The sequence below is a fragment of the Apis mellifera genome, linkage group LG4, assembly GCF_003254395.2.
Source record: "Apis mellifera strain DH4 linkage group LG4, Amel_HAv3.1, whole genome shotgun sequence".
NCBI lineage: Eukaryota > Metazoa > Arthropoda > Insecta > Hymenoptera > Apidae > Apis > Apis mellifera.
Genome location: NC_037641.1, coordinates 12,508,283 through 12,528,688, shown reverse-complemented (window position 1 = coordinate 12,528,688; position 20,406 = coordinate 12,508,283). Strand labels below are relative to the sequence as shown.

General features: G+C 44.6%; 1 protein-coding gene and 2 long non-coding RNA genes across 4 annotated transcripts in view; 1 reads left to right on the top strand and 2 right to left on the bottom strand.

Moving 5' to 3' along the window:
- The window catches only part of LOC409658, a 52,713-nt gene that overhangs the window by 23,019 nt on the left and 9,288 nt on the right, over positions 1–20,406 (bottom strand). The window lies entirely within an intron of this gene.
- On the bottom strand, positions 1,949–19,923 carry LOC107964317. The gene is made up of 2 exons (XR_001702771.2): positions 18,255–19,923; positions 1,949–2,311 (listed from the first exon to the last, which is right to left on the bottom strand). It is a non-coding gene; the product is annotated as an uncharacterized LOC107964317 (long non-coding RNA).
- Positions 2,319–4,588, top strand: LOC113218732. The gene is made up of 2 exons (XR_003304568.1): positions 2,319–2,855; positions 3,725–4,588. It is a non-coding gene; the product is annotated as an uncharacterized LOC113218732 (long non-coding RNA).

The following is a 20,406-nucleotide window of genomic DNA, read 5'->3' as shown; positions in this document are numbered from 1 at the left end:
TTCTTTCTATAATGTTGAACAACAGTTGATATTTTACTTTACATCAATTCGTCACTCTTTATCGCTTTATCTCATTTTATTTCGATTCTTTTCCACGACTTTTGTCACGCGATTCATTCGTAGACGAGATATTCACTCAAAAATGAGAATACTTCGTCGTGACTCGACGAAGTCGACAGTGTAATTAATCCGGTTCTAACTTACGATCTCCGTATATTTATACGTAACACTTTTTTTCTTCTTCTAAAAACAGATAAAAAAAAAAAAAAAAGAATCCATTCGATAAAACGTTAGCAAAGAATTTCAACTTCTACTTCTCTACTCGATTCTCGCTCCTCGGAGAAACATCTACTTTCAAGAGCTATTCTTAATAAAGGATCGAGCCGAGTCATCCGTTGCCTCGACCGAGGCGGGTATCTCCGCTACACGACCATTTCCAAGTCTCACCGCTCTCTTTCTCCCTGTTATATTCCTTCCTTTCCCCTCCCGCGGCTTTCTTGTTCACGGAAAAAGAGTAGAAGCGGCACAGTTGCTCCGCCACCGTTGGGGAACGATGTGAATCGAGATTTAAAAGCTGCATTTTCCGTTAAAAAAAAAAAGAGAGAGAGAGAGAGAAGAAAAAAGAAAAAGCCTCGGCTGGCTAAAGCGAGGAAAAGGACGTTTGCGATCCTTTTCAAGCGCAAAGATAGAGACGCTCGGTTGGCTCGCTGACGGGAAGAAAAGAACGAGAAAGACAGAGAGAGAGAGAGAGAGAGAGGCACGAGCGTAAGAAAGAGAGAAGCGCTTTAATCACTCGTCGCTCGGAAAACACATTTATCTGGAAATCCTTGGCACCGAAAAGAAATTCTCGGCATTTATTCCCGCGTCGTGTTTCAACCTGCCACAGGAGAATCGTTCGAATTCTTTCGAAACGTCCACACAGCCGCGTCCTTTTCCACACCGTTGAGAAATTTGAATATAACCTCTTTCGCCCGTAGATGGATAATTTTTCGCGCATCGGAATCGAATCGAATAAAAATTCGTCTTTGAAATTCGTCTTCTCCACGAGAAGGAGAAAGAGACCACTGCTTCCCTCTTTCGTCCGAACGAGGAATTAGAACGAACGGGAGAAAAGGAGAGGGGAGAAATTCCGGTGGCGGAAAGGATGACAATCGGAGGTGGATTCGGCGAACCGGAAGGGAAATAGGAGAAGCCGGAATAATCGTGGCCGATGCGCGGCAAGTAATCGGTAGCCTCGTTACCAGCTGCCGGCTCGTTAATTAACCGCGATTACGGGGGCGGTGGTGCATGCGAGAGAACACCCGGCTCCTCCGCTCCTACACAACCCGCCTCCCCTCCCTCGTTACACACTTGCCACTTCTCCGCGCGCATACCACTACCACCACCACCACCATCATCACCATCACCACCGCCGCCACCGTCGCTATCGCGAAGCTCGCAACCGAATAATCGTCCGTCCGTGAAATCGTTACGACTACCTCTCCCCGCGCCGCTCTCTTTCTACCGTTTTTCACCCGTGCCAAACGTTCGCGCGTTTCGCTGGCCGACCGTTTCACGACTTTTCCTAAGCCCGAATCGATTACGTGGAACGGATCTCCAAATACCGTTTTACCGCGATGTTGTACGCGATGCGAGTCGTTGAAAATTCGTATCCTTCGAGATGGAATGCTCGAGAAGAATAAGGAAGAATAAGAATGAGAAATTTTAGAAAGTTTCGCCGGGGAATATTGCGTGGTCAAATGGACACGCGCATCGCGGTTAATTTATGCGGGTCAACGCGCGGGACAAAGAAGGTATGGTTGTTCGAATCGCGCCACGAAGCAAAAACAACACTACGACCGTTAATTCTTATAACTCTGCTGTTCACTGCTGTTGAAGAAGTGTCGCGGGGCGGCGCGGGGGAAAGAGGGGGGAGGGGGGGAGACGTCTCGCTCGCTAGGACCGCCTATTCCCGCCACTCCTCGAAGACCACGCGTTTAGCCTACAAAATATCATAGGAGATTTCTCTTGAATATTCAAAATCGTGAAACCTATCGGTAATAAGACGTAGTTATTTTCAATTATGAAGTCAAGCGAGATCTGTCTGCGTCTGTCCACTATTCAATTATAATATATGTGCCTGTTAATATTATACGAGAGTGGCAAACCAACACGAATGGCTAGGAACAAAAATGCGCGTGAAAATAGGCGTTCCCCTGACCAATCAGACGCGGCACTTCTTTCAAGCAGTGAACAATACTTTTTTTTTTTTCTTTTTTTTTTTTTTTTTTTTTACCCAGCACCTCCTCGGCCATCCTTCGTTAGAGCTTACCTGAAACAGAAGAGAAAAGAAAAGGCATTGAAAAAAAATAATCTTATTCGAAGAGAAACGAGTCGAAAAACGAGTCGAAGCAACGATCCCGATAACCAGTTCTCGGAACTATTCGAAATATATATATATATATATATACATATAACTATATAACTATCGCACGGTATATATATATGCACGCCGTTTGTAATTTTCCTTTTGCCCTTGTCGTAAAGGCGGTAAATGCGAAAACGAGGTTTGAAAGTGGCACGCAGTATTCATCGAGGGAGAACGTAAATAGGCACGAACGTAATTCGTATCACGCGGATTGTACGCGCGTAACGCGCAGGGTTAACTGGCTCGTCACCGAGCCACTTGACCCGCGATCAATGAAACCTCGGAATTCTCGAATGAAAAATTCTCCGGATAGAGGAGTGATCAAAGGCGAAACGGGCAAGTTCATGGTTCCCGAGTGTGGAAAAAAAAAAAAAATGGCGACTCTTTGTCCGCTTAATCGTATTCCAGTCGCGGATCGATTAACCTAACCTATAATATACGGAGGATAGTAAGTTACCGACGAATCAGATTAGTTACATTGCCATGCGTACTTCTATTATCGGTCGAGTCCATCGCGAAAGAAGCCGTGTGACGAGAGTCGCCGAAAAGAAACATCGAAATAGAACGAGATAAAGAGAACGACGACTCGAAAGCAAAATTGGCATAAACGTAGACTCGGAATATTGTTGTTAATTCTTAATATCCACAACGGTCGAAATAAAAATATGATATTTTGGAATTAATTAAAAAAAATGTTACCGCATGTGGATAACAAAATTTTGTATCCGATATATGGATATCGAAGAAAATCCGTGAAGAAATCGTTCGAATTTTTTTTCAACCGAACAGTTGCGATACGTACGTTGTCTAGTCAAGAATAAACTTCCATTCGTGAAACTATTCGTGTAACGTTTGTGTTTCTGACCTCGGTATACCCAATGCCTATAGAGTTATTATAAACTTTTCCAATACGCATTCAATAATTTCAAATCATTCTGACGATTGACATAATAAAGACTTTTGTACCTTATGTAACATAATTCATTAATAACATATTTATTAACAAAAAATATATAATTTAGATATTTATAATATTTAAGAAAGAAAACGTTTATAAAAATTTACGTCGATCAGACCAAGTTCTTTTTTTCTATATCTATTGCTCCATATCTACTATTGAGAAATATATATTATCCAATATACCTACTTACATACATTTTTCGTAATTAGTTGAAACAGTTGCATTTATAATAGTTCGACGAAAAAAAAAAAAAAATACATCAGTACATCATTGGGACAGAATATGTTACGATAACTTTACTTTCATCAACATAAACTCATTTCAAAGAGTTACGTATAAAATATATCTCCTTACAGTTACAAGAATTCTACAATTTCAACACGCTGGTAGAATACTAGCACGGTTGAGCATGCGCAGTTGGATCCGAATATGGACGCTTAAACGAGGAAGTTGACTTCTGGGAATTCAAGTAAACAAGGAGAGGAGATAAGTGCGAATAAGATATACAACGATGCATTGATATGCGGTGAAACAATTAACTTGATTGATATCAAGAATTTCATCGAAGGATTCTCCGATTCTGTTCCTAAAAATTGATGGGATAATAATTTAACCGATTAACGAACAAATATCCTCCATTTTTTTCTTCTACCGCTTTTCTCGTCAGACGAATCACAATGCACGTCGAAATTTCTCGAGGAGGAGCACGCAATTTGAACGAATATACGTACTAGCCGCTTATTGTTGCGTGCTTTCTCCCGCTTTCCCCGCAACGAAACGGCCTTGGTATATCCAATCACTCTGCGTCCCTCCCCCCCCCTCCCCTTTCGCAGTCGACGACGCTGCCGAGGCATCGACCTTCGAGGTGTATCGATGATCGAGTTTGCGCGGAACGCCACCGTATCAGGGGACAGCGGCACGGTCGCTGGCGTCGCTTTGTCGTCGGTAATTGATTTATACGCTCTGCCTTTGATGTCGGTCCGCCGCTTCGACAGCGACGTCCGCGATGAAAGGGGGATGGTCTGCGTACACGCTCGATCCTCTTATCGGAGACGTCACCGCGCTTCGCGTTTTCGCAGAACAACGTCATCGCGACACTGACTCGTTCAACTCGTTCGATTCGATCGATGGATCGAGTCGCCACGAAGCCGTTTTCGTCGCGGCTTTACTTTTATAAAAATATTTTACCGGCGTGTGTGTATTTCTGCTCGAGCGAGAGATAAATAGCAAAGGAGGAGGATCGAGTGGGGAGGGAAATTATTCTGATGTTTTTCATTAAAAAAAAAAACTTCTGGATGGATGGAAATACGAGAGTTGGCGGGAAATCGTGTTTCTAACCTAAACCGAATCGTTCGTAAAATCGCGAAAAGCTTTCCACAGCGGTTTACGATCAATTACGAATAAGAGCGCGGGAATGTTTGTTTTACGGCATAAAACAGCTGTACGCTGTTGGATAAGAGGATCATCGAAATTGATTCGCCTTTGTTTTACGTTCGAAATGTTTCGAAAGCGTGTGGATGGATTGGAGAAGAATTCGTCGATCGATAGAGACGAAGTAATTTTGATCGCCGGATAAAATAGAGAAAAGGATACGAATACGAGAATATGAAGAAATATGAAACACGAAGATTTCATACACGGTATAAATAGTGACAATGATTGTATTTTAAATATTATGACAACTAAAACGTTTCTCTTATAGAAATTGTTAATATTTTTATTTTTCTCTCGTTTAATGGATATTTTATGTTTCGACCATAATAGAAAGTTTCTGCACGTGCTTATTAAAGTGAAATTTAGTTTATTTTGTGATTTTTTTTTTTTAAAGAAACAGATTCGTGTTTTTAATTATGATACAATAAGAGAAAGTGAAATGATAAGTTGGTAGATATATAAAATACTTGACTAATAATAATATAATTAAAAATTTCCGAAAATTTTAAAGATTAATTATAAAGATATATTTTTTACCATAAAATATAATTCATATATGCAAAACGATACAATAATACGATAATATATATTAATCCAATTTTATTATTTAAAAAAAAAAATCCTTATTTATTTTTACATAGCATATCCCTACACTAAAAAATAAAATGAATATCCCATTTTCCCTTCCCTTTGTATATATAATACAGGAGCCACGTAAAGGAAAGGTTGTTAATTAAAGCGAGGTCGGTGCACTTGGGCGTTTCTCGCGGAATCGATAAGCGTTACGAAGCGAATATAAGACCGCGAGAAGAGAGGAAAGAAAGCCGGGAGTCTCGAGCGCGGCTTAAACGTGATGGCCCGAATCAATTTAGCTGGATCCAAGCTGCAACTTGGACGCACGCATGCCAAGGAGGAGCTCGCCTCGCAATACACACTAATGCGTCTTTCTACGTGGCGAGAGATCTCCACAGTCTCGGCGCTTCCACAGAAGTTCTCTCTCTCCCCCTCTTCATTGCAGCGAGCGAGCGAGCGAGCGAACGAGCGAGAGAGAGAGAGAGAGAGAGAGAAGAATAGGAGGGGAGCGGGAGAGCACGCCTGCCGGATGATTATAGAGGGCGATGAGGGCAGGGAGCAAGTTTAACGGGCTGGTAAGCCGATGACTCGGAGTCATGACAACGCGTACAGTGGGGTTAACGAGTGCCAATTGAGGGCAACAGTGTCAAACGACGCCAATACGCTGTTGGGAAACAAACGTAAACGCTTCTTCTCGTTGCCCTCTCTTACCATCTCTCCTCGTATGCTCACTTTCGTCGCGTCGAAGGAAAGGAATTGTCACGAGACCGCGCGATACGAAAATAGTAACTCGAACTGTCCACAGAGGATCACGTGGGAATTGTCCACGGAGCTTGGTCGGTAAATATTATAATGTCGCACAGCTGTCAGTAGATCCCGACCTTTAATAACATCGTCTCGGAGAGCGAACGGCCGTGAACGCAATTTCTTCCGCGAAATATACCTACAGTTATACATCCTCGGGTAGAGGGCAGGCAACAAAACTATGGGCACCACTATTACCCCCACCACCTACTTATCCCTACTTCGCGTGTTTTCGCAATTGGTCGAAACGGTCACGTTTACGATCGAAGAAAAGAAACGAACGCATCGAGTATGACTGGGACGAAACGATGGACGACGATAAAGCGTTAGACGTGAATTTATCCCATAGGCAGATTGCTATTAACAAAATACGTCTTCATAGTTTATAAGCTATCCTAGTATGCTATATCAACATGCTGGTGTTAATAATGTGCTTAGACGGAACAAAAGATTTCCCGTTTCCCCTCCGCCATTTCGTTTGCAATCAACTCGTGGACGAACAATACTTGGAAACAGAGAAAAAAAAAAAAAAAAAAAAAAAAAAAAAAAAATCTCTTTACGAACGATCAGTCATTTCCGCTTCGATTAACTTCGTCCTCTAAATCAGTCCCTTCGCTCTTCGCCTTGACGTTTTATCGATCGAAAACAAACGTCGGAAGTATTTTCTTTCGAGCCGAGACTTTCGCATTCGGCAGAAGGAAGTCTCGTGACGGGAATACGTTAACGTATTGTACCGCTGGTACTACTTCGTTAAATATTCTGGCAACCGCCTCGAGATTTTAAGTAGCCGCGTTCGAAATCATTCCTTCCAACGATCGACGTTGTTGGAATGCGAGAGAAGGGCGAGGGAAAAAACGATTGGATCTCTGGCAAAGGAGAAAATGAAATTTGGAGAAGGACGCGAGCGGCAGAGATAACGCGGGCAACGAGTCCACAGGGACGACATTTTAACGGCGTGACGCGTTCGACGAGCGAACCTCGTTATCGGCGGAGCGATCGACATCGATCGAAAACATTTTCTCGTTAACGACTGGCGGAGGGGTTTCCCGTAGAAACGTTTATACCGCGGGGCAGGTTGGGGAAAGAGGCGTCCTCCCCCCCCCACGCGCACATTGTGCACGTCGAAGCGAGAACGAGGTGTACGAGCAAAGCGGACAGAGGCGGAGAGGGTTATTAATTTCGTGGACTAGGTGGATAATCGATCGGCGCCATGCCGGTATAGTGGGCCGCACATTAAAATAATCATGGGCACGCGCGCTGTTGGAAACCGAACCATGAGAGAGGAGGAGGAGGAGGTGGAGGCTTAACATGCACGGGACCGTGCATTATTATTAATTAATCCGTTTAGGATTTATAGGACGTATCGGTACCGCTGTCCTGCACAGAGCTTTTCGAACACAGCCACGTACCGGCCACGTGCGCCGCCAAATCGGAGAAAATTGATCGTGGACCGTGTTCAAACTCGATTCTCGCGCAACCCACCACCGTCGAGCGTGTCGTGGCCGCGGAATTGACTTGGCCGCCTAACCGACCTCGTTTCTCGGATCGCGACGCTTCGCTGGAAATGTTCGTTTAAACGAATAAATGTGATCGCGCGTTCACACGTTCGAACGGACGAATAAGCGACGATGGCGAAGCAACATGAATAGTAGAAATACAGATCGATACAGAAGAAAAAAAGAAAAAAAAAGTTTCAAGGTAAGGAGAGTGGCACACCTTGACGTTTGTCGGTAAAGTGGATCGAAGTCGATAAATGAGAGGATTTCGAGTACCTGCGCACGGATTCGTGTCGGGAAGCCGGAAACAGGTTTCTGGTGGAATTCGTTCTTCCACACAGACCGTTCGACGAAGAATGGCAAAGAAACGAACATCGTGTTCCAACATTGGAGAGGATTCAAAGCGAACTGTTACTTCAATAATCTTGCTTCTCCGACCAAGCGGTCTCTCTTTGTCTCACCAACCGGTAAAGTCGAGGCACGAATGTATATACACATCGTTTGTAATTAAAGGACGCTCGAGACGGGCTAGAGAACTGGTGAGATTGTGTAATCGAGTGTCGTGTGGAAAACTGGATGGCTCAGTGAAACCAAGCGAGCGAGCGAGAAGAAAGAAAGGAAGGAGAGGGGAAGGAAGGGACGGAGGAAGGGAGAAAGGAAGGAAGGAAGGAAGGAAGGAAGGAAGGAAGGAAGGAAGGAAGGAAGGAAGGAAGGAAGGGCGCGCGATTGCTTTGAATCGTTGGGAAAGAGAAGCGAAGCGAGAAGAATATTTTTCGTCGCTTCCCATCGTTTCTTCGCCTGAACGAAGCTTCGCTCGATTCGATGGTAACTACGCGTTGCTACGCTCGTTTGTGTTCTCATCTTGAATCGAGGCGAGGTGAAATGCCCCTTGGGGAGGGGGGAGGAGTAGAGTGGAGAGCAAGGAGACGGTAAAGGGCGGAGGGGGGCGAGGGGAAAATTTTAACGACTCTCGTTGCACTTCAAGTTGCGGCGATCCGCTCTCGGCTTAAGCAAATTGCCAAGGGAATTGCGTTTCAGCCACTTTCCTTCTCCACTCGCTTATTCCGATAATTTCCTCGCCGATCATCAGTGAAAAAAATGTTTAACTTTGCCGACGTCGAGGTCCTTTTATATAATACGGAATTTATACGCCGAGTAAAATTTTCCCTTCTTTATCGCGGCGAAGATCACAGCGTGCAAAATTTAACGCGTGTCCTCTCTCAGGGACACGCGTATATCGAAACGAAAATCGAGCGAACGAACACATCGATATTCCTATATAAAGTACTCGAGGATACGGACGTCTCGCATCCTTCGCGCACGATCGCCTCGTGAACGTGACAAAAATTTCATTTCACGACGCCACACCTTGCTGTGTGCGACACACAACCATGAAAAATGGCAATCGACTTTATCATGAAACGAGATGAGGTTTTTCCGGTTGCGAGACTCGGTTTGCATAAATGTTTATACATTTTGTAGCTTTCTCTTTTACAGTCTCGGCCGTAAGAGCAGCACTTTGTGGTCGCATCGCGGAACGTGTACTGTTCACCGTTGAAAAGAAGTTTCCAGAGGCACGGCAAGAGCGGGAAGGGGGGCAGGAGGGGCTGTTCGCTAGGACCGCCTATCCCCACCCCTGACACTCTTCGAGACCACGCGTTTAGCCTCTTGACATCATACGCTACAGAAGATTTCCCTTGAACGTTCAAAATCGTGAATGGAGGGATTCTATTGTACGAATAAGACGTAATTATTTTCAATCATGAAGTCAAGTGAGAGGTTGCATCTCGTCGGTTTCAGTAGACCTTATTGACCTTTCCTGTCACGTAATCGAATTAATACGTGCGCCCATGTTGACAAATAGCGTGCTAGAAGCAAAAATGCGTGTGAAATAGGCCCACCGACCAATCAGAATAATATATCGCGTTATAGAAAATCACTCGCTATGTAAACAAAACTTGTTTCCTTTCGCAAAGTAAATTCGAAAAGCGATAGAAATGATTTAAACAAATTTACCATTTTATAATTAAAAAAAAAAAATACTTCTTCAATGTTTTCGCATAGCGCGTTGTACGTTATACGAAAACAGTAGTCGCAATATCTTCGGTATATAGGAATTCTGCATCTACCGTACAACGTGGCAACGATATATTGGGATAACAGGAAGAGCGAATACCCGGCGAGAAAATAAGAGAAGGAAAGAGAAACCGGTTTAATATCTTTAAAGTAAATATCGGGGATTCAACGTTTGCGGTTTGCCTCCGAAGTTTTTCGAAGTGATTTACCAGGAGAACGAATCGATTCTATCGACCTTAATTTCTACATCCTACTCTGAATTCAGAGCGCATGCGCATAATTGGCGAATCACGCGCCGATCTCCCGTCGGTTAAACGCGACGTGTTTCCAACGAACGCAGCAACTTACTTGCACGGGACTATACCACGCTATCGCGTGTCGCGAGGCGTATCCAGTTATTGTAACGGAATAAGTATTGCGGACGGATCAAGCCATTAATAAATATGCGAAACGATATCGAAGGCGCGCAATACAAATACCGATTAAGAACAACCCGCGTGGAAAATTGATATTCGAAAGGCACGAAAAATGCATTCTCGAGGAATTAGACGAGCGGTTTACGCAACGTTTAGAGCATTCTTTCGTTATCCCCGGCGGCGATCGACGAGGAGCATGCGGATAACGACGCCGTTTGATATGCCAGCCGAGCAACGCGTCGCGGCAATTCCACCAGCCTCTGCCTCGGTTCCGCTTTGGAATTTTTCGGGTCACCGCTTGATACAACCGCTGGCAACCGGCCATCGGGTCGATTCATCATCCACTTTATTCCCTCGCGACGCACGCTCGATATTAAGATAGCCCGGCCGAAGGAGGAAAAACGAGTTCGTCGGCTGACCTTTCTCGCTTTTTCTTCCATCGCCGTTAAAAATTCCACCGGTTTCCACGTCCCTCGTTACGCCTCGATTTTTATTCGCGGACCGACGTCGTTTCGAACACCGTAACCACGCCAACGACGCTGCTTCGAGTGCAAGAAAACTGCTCGTAAATGAAGGAGGTCACAATGGGGAAGGGAGAGGAGGGGGGAGTAAGAACGGACCGGTTCAACACGCTCCTTGTTTTCGCCTCGATTCCCCTCCGTTTATCTTCGAGAGAAAAAAAAAAAAAATCGAAAAACAAAAAATAGTAGCGTAACAATTTGTGGACACAACAATTTGTCTCCCATCATTTCGAATTTGACGGATAATCGAGGTTTACGAAGGATCTTTTGGACCGGTTGCTATCTATGATACTTGACGTGTATATATATATATATGTTCTCTTTGTGAGTAAGATACGTGGCTGTTCGATCGCAATCGTCGAACGACGGTGATAATCGTAAAAGCGAAGAGTAGAGGAGGGGGAGAAAAAGATACATAGCGAGAGATACGAAGGAGAGGGCAAACGATTATTACGAGTGTCGCGAACAAGCAGGCATGAAAGTACACGAACCAGTTGCTCGCCACTACCGCTCTGGTGGCGATGGGGATATAGCGAGGAAGTTGCCAGAAGGTACGCCTGCAGCTGCAACTGTCGTGAAACGCGGTTAGCCAGGCCATCAATTTTCATTACGATCGAAAGGCACGGCTTCGACTCACCGCGGTGTCCCGCACGATGCAGGTTACAACGTATATCCGCCTACAATACGCTCTCCGTGTCTACCGATCGTTTAACCCTGCCCAATCTTTCCCTCTCCTTCCTTTTTCTTGCGTTATTCCTCGTCAGATATTAACCGTTGTTCGATCAAGCGTAATTGCTTTCGACCGAGTAATTATCGACGTACGTTCTTGTACTTTGTCCGCGTGAATGCGCGAATGAGAGAGAGAGAGAGAGAGAGAGAAAAAAGGCAAACCAATCAACTCGAGGCGAGAAACGGATCGATAAGCCTCCAGAAGAAGTTTTTGCAGTAGGCTCATTATGGATAAATAAAAAAAAAAAAGAAAAAAGAAAAAAATTGGATAGAAGTGAAATAGTCCGTTAGACAAACTTCAAAGATAACGAATAGCTAGCTAGGAAAAGTCATGTTAATTACCGACACTTTCAAAGCTTTTTTACCGGTCTTGGTTTTTTTCTCCGTTTTATGCGGAGCTGGCAACGGTTAAATTGGCCCAGGTTGGCAAAACGCCAAAAGATGGAAGACGAGTAACTATGCCAAGCGCGCACGCAACCAAGCCACTATCATTGATTAATAACTTCGAAAGAGGAGATCGAACGGCGAGCGAAAGAAAAACTAGAAAAGCAGGAGAACCGTAGGTAAAAAGTTAGGCACGCGCACGGAATAATATCGACAACGGGCCAATTTATCCCCTTTGCCCGGGGCTGTGAGTTATTGAACTGGACCTGATCGGTTTGCGTTCGTCAACCATTCTATATTCTTTTCACAAAGCGAAGTTTTGATAGAAATTTTCTCCCAGTGTTCCCCAATTTTCTTCGGTAAAATTTCTGAAAATATTTGGGACGGGTTAAAGGCAAACACGGTTGGGCCAAAAATTGGCAAACGTGAAATATCGTGGGCGCAAAACGCGTTATGACGCGCCCGACCGAACCAACGTTTCCACGAGGGAGAAAACAAAGCATTTAAGCGGAAAACCAAATACCGCGAAGCATGAAACAAATAAAAATTATCGACGGCGCTCTACTATTACCGACCCGACCACGGTTTCAACGGTTGATCGTTCGAGTAGGCGCAATTTGGTCATGTGTCGATTCTTTGGCTCGATAGCCGCGCTACACTGAGCGTGCTGGAGAGTTGGCGGTAATTTCATTGCGATGATTTCACTAGCCATTTTTCCAATCCATTTCGCCCTCGGGCTAGCGCTGCGACCGTCCCATACGGAGCACGAGGCGCGCAGGCGCGATTGAATCGTAAATTCGCGTAGTAATTGAAACGCAAACGCCGTTCGCCAGTTACGTTTAATCCTATGAAATACACCGCTCGTTCCACGACTCCGCGCTACCTCCATAACCACCGTAGCCGCCAGCTCTTCATCCCCACCACTCCATACGTGTTATCAACTCGTAGCGAGAAGTCAACATGCGAGAACCCGTCCCATAACGGCTCGCGTGACTCTAATGATTACGAATTAGCCATAAATTGTACGATCATGTAAAGCGGTAATAACTTATAACGGCAGCTACGAACGACGCTGGACTTTTCTCTTTTACCCAGGCCAACTGTAGTGGGGGAATAAAGATAGAGAAGCGACCGATTCGCACCATTTATTCGATGTTGGTTTCAGGCGAAAGAAAACTGTAACTTTTTTTCTCTCTTTCGTTTTATATATATATATATATATATATATATATATATATATATATATATCTTCGGTTTTCTTGGATAGATTGATCGTATCGTGAAAAATTAAAAACCATTGAAAAATCGATGGTGAAACAAGAGGAAAGAAAAGGAATGAAATAATCGTTTAAGAGGAATTGAATCGTGAACAGGCCAATGGATTGAGTGGGAGCGTCGATCGCAAGACGCTTAAATCGAGGAATCGTATTATCCGTTTAATCTTCTGGATCATGGTACAGAAGAGACGAAAAGAAAAGAAAAAAAAAAAGCTGAAAAATTAATTCGAGAGAGTGGGAATTCGTTTGGCAAGGTCCGCCCGTGCTGATTTATATTCCGCTGTTGGCTTTTGACTCCTCGAGGATACGTTTGAAAGAAAAGGGGAGGAAGGGACGAGAGGAAAGGTCAAGAGGGGGATTTCCAAAGGGACCAAAGAAAATGGTGTGCAGCCCTTCATCCCTTCTCTTTGCACCTACGCTTCGAGTATTGATCGAAATCGAAGGGGAGAGTTTCCAATGTGGGGTGGGTCATACCTAATTCATAGTCCTTGGGTTCTTCCAACCCTCCTCGGTGATTATTTCACGGCGGACGGAGAGGGAGGGGGGACGGTAGGGGGATGAAACGTGCCGGTTATATAGAACACGGGCGACGCGGTCCCAAAATCTATACGACGGATATCTTTGCATTCGAGAGACACGTTTCCTCCGCGCCTTGTCACTTGTTCAAATCCTATTTAACGAACTTTAAACGAGTGAGATTGCTAGGGACGACTTACCGGAGTCAACTTCCGGCCGAGGAGTTGGCGGCTTCCACGTGGGGGAGACACAATCGATAATACCAGGAGATTTCGACTTCGTACCGTAATGGAGCGTGACTTGTACTTGTACGAAATCGACGAAAGAAAACGGAGAATGCAACGAAAGTAACGTACCTCTGAAAATGTTTCTACGTTTCATTCGATCAATCAACTTACGTATACAGAAAAAACAATCGACAATCGCCCAAATTTTTCTATCTAATCAAAAACGAAGAGATCTGTTTCGATATGTATGAAAAAGTGTTTATATACTATACGAACAACGTAGCGACGATTCCATTTTCCCAATTCATCTTGTCACGAGGAGATCTACTCGTGGCGGTACTACTCGCGAATTATATAACGGGAAACATTGATGTTGGAAAGGGCAGCATGCATTTTACATGCGTGTGCTGACGCGCGTCCCCGACGCCTATCAGCCACTCGCCTCCGAAACCTTGGAAAGCGACCCCGAACACCACACCACACCACACCACACCACACCACACACCACACACACACACACACACACACACACACACACACACACACACAGAGAGAGAGAGAAGAGAGAGAGAGAGAGATCTCACACACACACACACACACACACACACACACACACACACACACACACACACACACACACACACACACACACACACACACACACACACACACACACACACACAATTCTTCGGAAAGAAAGAGGCTGGCTGAATTAAAAGGGGGAGAAGAAAGGGGAGGGGAGGGGAGGGGGAGGCGAACGCACTATAGGCGCGGTTAAAAAGAAGGGTAAGATACGAAGGTTGTTGAAAGGGAAGGACGATGGCGGTGGCGTGCGACGCGCTTGTGCGCTACTGCTCTCTCTCTCTGCTACCTGAACAGAGAGGGGAGAGGAAAGAGAGAGAGAGGGAGAAAAAAATAGCAGGAGCACTTTTCTTCACCGAGCGTGCTCGAGTTCCGAGGTATAGAAGGTGAAACACCTAAAGGCACGTAGGCGCGCACCCTCGATGACGACGATGATCCTTTGCCACGCGAGTTAACGCGCGCGTGCGCCTGAAGGAGAAAAACGGCTTTAAGCGAAAACGAGAAACGGAAGGAGAAAAAGAAAAAAGGAGGGGGGAGGATAGGGATAGGTTTTCTCGCTCGAGACTCTTTAGAATCTATAAATCGGCGCGCGAGGTCAACGAGGCTGACAATGTGCGACGATGAAAGAGAAGGAGAGAGAGAGAAAGTCGAATGTCGCTTATAAATACGCCAAATACGAGAACGAGGCGTGAAGGGTTGAACGGCGTGTTGGGGGGGCGAATATCGTGGAACGGGATCCGAGAAGACGGGAAAAGAGGGGGAGGGAGCGGCGGAAAGGGGTGGGATGGAAACACAAAGGGTTATTTTAACAGCCTTTTGTCGAGCGTAGCGCGGAACGGAAAGAAGAAAAAGTAACGCCGTTGCCTTGCAATTATTTAGTGGACTGTGGGGCGAGAGAGAAAGAGAGACAGAGAGAGAGAGAGAAGGAGAAGGTAAGCACCGGAGAAACGGGAAGCAGCGAACGGTTGAAGCGGGGGAAAGAGCGAAAAGAGATAGCCGGAGAAACGATTTTCCGCGAGAGGTGTGGGAAGCGAGGCGGTAAGTTAAGCTTAGGGGAATAAATGCGAGCGAAATTTCCGTGGATCGAGTATACGGAGAACGTGAAAAAGAATCGCGGAAACGGAGGAGCAATCGCGGAAAGAATCCACGGAGGACGAGGAACGGAGGAAGGAGAAAAATTGGTCGGAGGATCGAAAGGCAAGGGAGAAGAAGGTAATGGACTTTATCAGACCGGTAGGTGGTCGACCTTCCGTTTTTTCTCCTTCCCCCCCCCTTCCTTCTTCAACCACCTGAGCAACTCGCCTTCCTCCCTCCCTGTCCGCGGACCCTCCTTAATTGTCTTCCACTCGTTTTTACGCCCGTTCCACTTCGTTACGGTCTGAGTAGCGGGTAGGCCTTGCGAGACATTTACAGTGCCGCACGGGTGGGCCGGATAAAAAGGCAGGAGAAAAAGAAAAATAAAAAAATGAAGAAAAAAAAAAAAAGGGGGGGACGGAATGCCCGGTTGTATCTTGGAAACCTCGCGGAACGTCAGTCTCGCTGATAAAGTCAATTCTCGCGCTCGTTATCGCCGGCAAGCCCTATCTAGTTCTCCCTTATTCGCGATCACTGTTATGATTTATTTGCCGCATCGACGAATGCCGAGGAGAGTGGAGCAGTTGCGCGCGCGAGCGCGCCACGGGAAATCACGAACAAACGGTTTTAACGAGCGTGACTTTCGAATACGTTACAAAGTGTTTGATTTAACAACGGGATTCCGGTCGGGTTCGCGCGTTATTTAGTCTGTATAGTTATATATACCAACGCCACGCTCCTGACGCGCATGCGCACTCGCGCTAGCGAGAGGTTACGAGAATTAGCCAAGTTAGAAGCTGTTAGGCGACCACCCGGATCGGAGATCCCGTAATGGAACTGGATTTAACCCCGAGGCCTGTCAGTAGGGTTTCGTCGTGGTACGAGACTCCCGCAGCCACAACGTTATATAGCGTTCTCTCTCTCTATTTCTCTCCGTTTTTTTCTCTCTCGTGCCGCTAAACCCAGTGACGAACGAGCATCGAGAGCTCTACCAACGCGACTTCTCAGAAAACTTAATGCTCCACGATGATGCCGTACGCGTAAAGGCCATTGAGCATTGCGTAACGCCGTATTTTTCAACAAATTGCCTATCGACTAAGCACCATCGAAATGTTGCCGCTTTCTGTCGACTGACCACTTATGATCGACATATTAATTATTTGCGACGTAAATTAATTTTACGAATTTGGATATTTCATAAAAAATATTGTTTTTGCAACTAAAAGTTAAAAAGAACGTAAAATGTCAATGGTCAATTTTATTTTCTCGAAGTAATGGCCAAACTGAAAGAAATAAAATCTATTGTCACATTCTTTAAAAAAAAAAAAAAATCAAATCTACCAGGCATATGTAAATCATTCAAATAAACATAAAAATGTATTTGTACGTGAAATATGTATATAATTGTTATAGCATTCTTCGACGTGCCAATGATATCTCATCAGCATTTCGAATCGTTTCATTGATAAATAATTAATGTCTCGATGAAAAAAAAATGTTGTTGAAAAACGGGATACCGAGAAACAAAGATAGTGGGAAGAAGTGGTGTGAAGGATATGTATACATCGTGGAAGTGGTCAGGGACTTCGTGTGCGGTCGCCGACGCGATACCCGATATCCGTTCGAACGGCGTGCAGGAATTAAAACGGACTCGTCGTCCTCGGCATTACGGATGTCTAGTTAGTTTTATCGCTTTAGGCGCAATGAAAGCAAATAAACAGAGAGAGAGAGAGAGAGAGAGAGAGAGAGAGAGAGAGAGAGAGAGAGAGAGAGAGAGAGAGAGAGAGAGAGAGAGAGAGAGAGGATTAAAAGAAAGACAGAAAGATGAAGGAGAACACGAATAGAGAATAGATTAGAATGGGGAGGGGATAGAGCAATGGAAGAAGTGCGGGGAATCACGAAACGATTGTATTAAATAATTCGTGTGAACGCAGATTCAATTAATGTACTGTATTAATATATACTAATGATGCTTGATAAATAATAAAAATTACGATCTATGTTTCACAATGATTAATTACTCGATGACTCGATCCTTTTATTTTATTATCGAATAAAATAAAAAAAACCGATGTATAATTTTCTTTCTCAAAATCATCAATTTTGCCTCTGTCATATCGATCGATTATCTTGTTGTACGTATATTTCAATTTCGTTAATCACAGAATCAAAAATTGGATTGAAAAAAAAAAAAAAAAAAAATCGAAACAGAAATATAGTTCGGTTAAATTTATACGTACAAGATTTATATACGTAACACGCATGTACAACCGTTGCTTTCTCTCGCGTCTCGGAGAATACCGTGGTGGCGATAACTTAAATTATACACGCGGCGACCAACCGGAGGCAAAGTACGGTAAGGTAGTTAAGAAAATTGCCAATACTCCACCGAGTGTACGGCTCTGCGGCGGAGTGAGTTAAACTCGCGCCTCTTTCTCTCAGCGATGAAACCTTTTTCTTCCCCTCCCCATAGTCTGACCGGCACGTCAATCGTGGTTGCTAGAAACTTTGGTGAAAGCCAATTTCTTGGTTCACGCAAGAAATAACGATGAAATCGCGGTAAACGACCATTGATACGCCATTGTGAAAAGATTTTTCGGGCAGAGGAATATTCCAATATTGAGCGTCGCGAATTTATAAAATTTTTTTTTATTTCATAGACCTTTTTCATCGAAGAAAATAAAAATTAAATAAAGAGTGAAAAATATTAAAAAAAAAAAAAAAAAAAAAAAAAAAAAAAAAAAAAAAAAAACGGAGGAAGGATATTTATAATGTACCTGGATAATAGTAAGGATGTCCCGCGTGTGAAGGATGCACGAGTGGATGCGGCGCCCGGAAGTCCATTCTGGATAATGCCGTACGAGAGCTCCGCTCTCGGCGTAGACTCGAGGGAAATGCACGCGATGCTGCAAAACTAGCAAGAAACTATGGCAGGAGGCCGCTTTTTCTTTCTGACCTCCTCTAATCGATCGAACTGCATTTTTCTACATCCACCACACGTCGATCCATCGATTATCGATCAACGCACGCATTCACTTATCCTCTTAATTATAACACACCACCTTTTCTTTCCGTGTTAAGTTAAAAATAAATCACTGGTCGATCGAACACGCGTCGGTAATGCTCGCTCGCGTTATTTCATAACGCGTTGAAGCGCAGCCGCGAGTCGAGAACAGGGGATATTAACAACGAAGCGAACACGGAGCGACGAGAAATGTCATTGCTCTGCGATGAATCGGCGCGGTTCCACTTTCCAAACGGCTCGCAACGCGCGGTAACACTACTCGACTGGTATCATCATTCATCGCGCATACTCCCACCGCTCTCATCCGATGTCGACGCGTGATTTACAGCTTCCGAACGGAGTACGGTACTGTGCGCAAATTTCAGAAGAATATGTGAAAAAAACTTAATTCGAGTTACGTTCACACGCTATTATAGCAAATTGTAGATAGCAAAAAAATATGAAAAAATAGACGTGTTACGGAACAAATAGTTGCTATTCACACTAAACTCTTGTGGTAGGAGGAAAAACACCTTCGCACGAGAAACATCGCGCTCGCGCGCAAGCGATCTATCGTCGAGTACACACACACGAGCGCGTAGAAAGAGTGTGAGAGAGATACAGGCGATGGTAGAGTTCCGCGCACTAATCACCACTTAATTGGCCGAGACCGACGCGGCAGGTCGTGCCATTACGGCTAATTGACTGAATGCTTCGGCGCTACCGCCAGACGGCCAGGATATATTTTCACGCGCGCGCCTCACAGCGGAGGACGGAGGTCGAGTGTATGACAAAGATGAATAGAGACGGGAATAGACAAGAAAGAAAGAGGAGAATTAGTATCGTGGGAGGAAGAGAGAAGTTGGAATCATGTGAAAGAAAGAGAGAGGTGGAGAGGAAAACCGAGAGTAGAGGAGACGCTTTTAAAACGCGTCGGTATCGCTGTCTTTTGTTCGCGACACGCGTTGCGCGTGCGCTTGCGTCTTTTACCGACCAACAGAGAGATAAATAGACATACAGCAGAGACAGCAGACAGACGAAACAACCGACCGAACAAACGAACGACCGCTACAGACCGGTTATACACTATACGAGAAAAAATCCATCGTTAATGAGCTACTCGTTTTCTCTCTCTCTCTCTCTCTCACACGTGACGAATGAGCACATCGACCACCCTGACACGACACCAACGGTGGCTGGTACTCAACTAAAGAGCCGAGTCGCGCGTTCGACGCGCTTCGTTCGCCTTCGTGTCCTTTTCGCCCCTCCATCGTCCCCTCTCGATCCTACGGATACCATGCGCTTCGAGCAAGATCGTCCGATCTGTTCGAGCGAGAGTGGGATACGAACGTGCGACAATCCGAAGTACGGTTGCTTTTCGGCCAATAGAACCTATCGCACGTTATTACACGCATCTTTGCGAATCGTTTCACGAATCGGCAATCTTCTTTCTCTTCTTTGTTTCACTCATGTACATGAATTTCATCACTATATACTAATATCATATCGTGATATTCAAAATCGTGATCGTAATCGAAAATATATAATATTTTGTATTGAATACGATTATTACATATACATCACATATATATTTTATATTTTTATATAATAAATAAGAATGTTTATTTAAAAATTGATTTCTATATAGGTGAAAAAATTTTAATAAAGAAAGAATTTAATAAAATGTCGAAGAAATTAATGGTAGAAGAAAAGATAAAAGAAATGCAAAACAGAAGAGATTATTTGGAAATGTTGGCTACGTTTCGTTTCCTTTCTTCCTTGCTTGCGTAACCATACACCCGCTACCTTGGGGGGTAATAAGCGAGAAGAGGGAACGTATACGGAGCAAGATCCTACTATCTCTCTTGCACTTTGAAAGCCATCTGGCGCTGAAGCGGCACGCGCTGTGAAACCAGCAAGCCGCT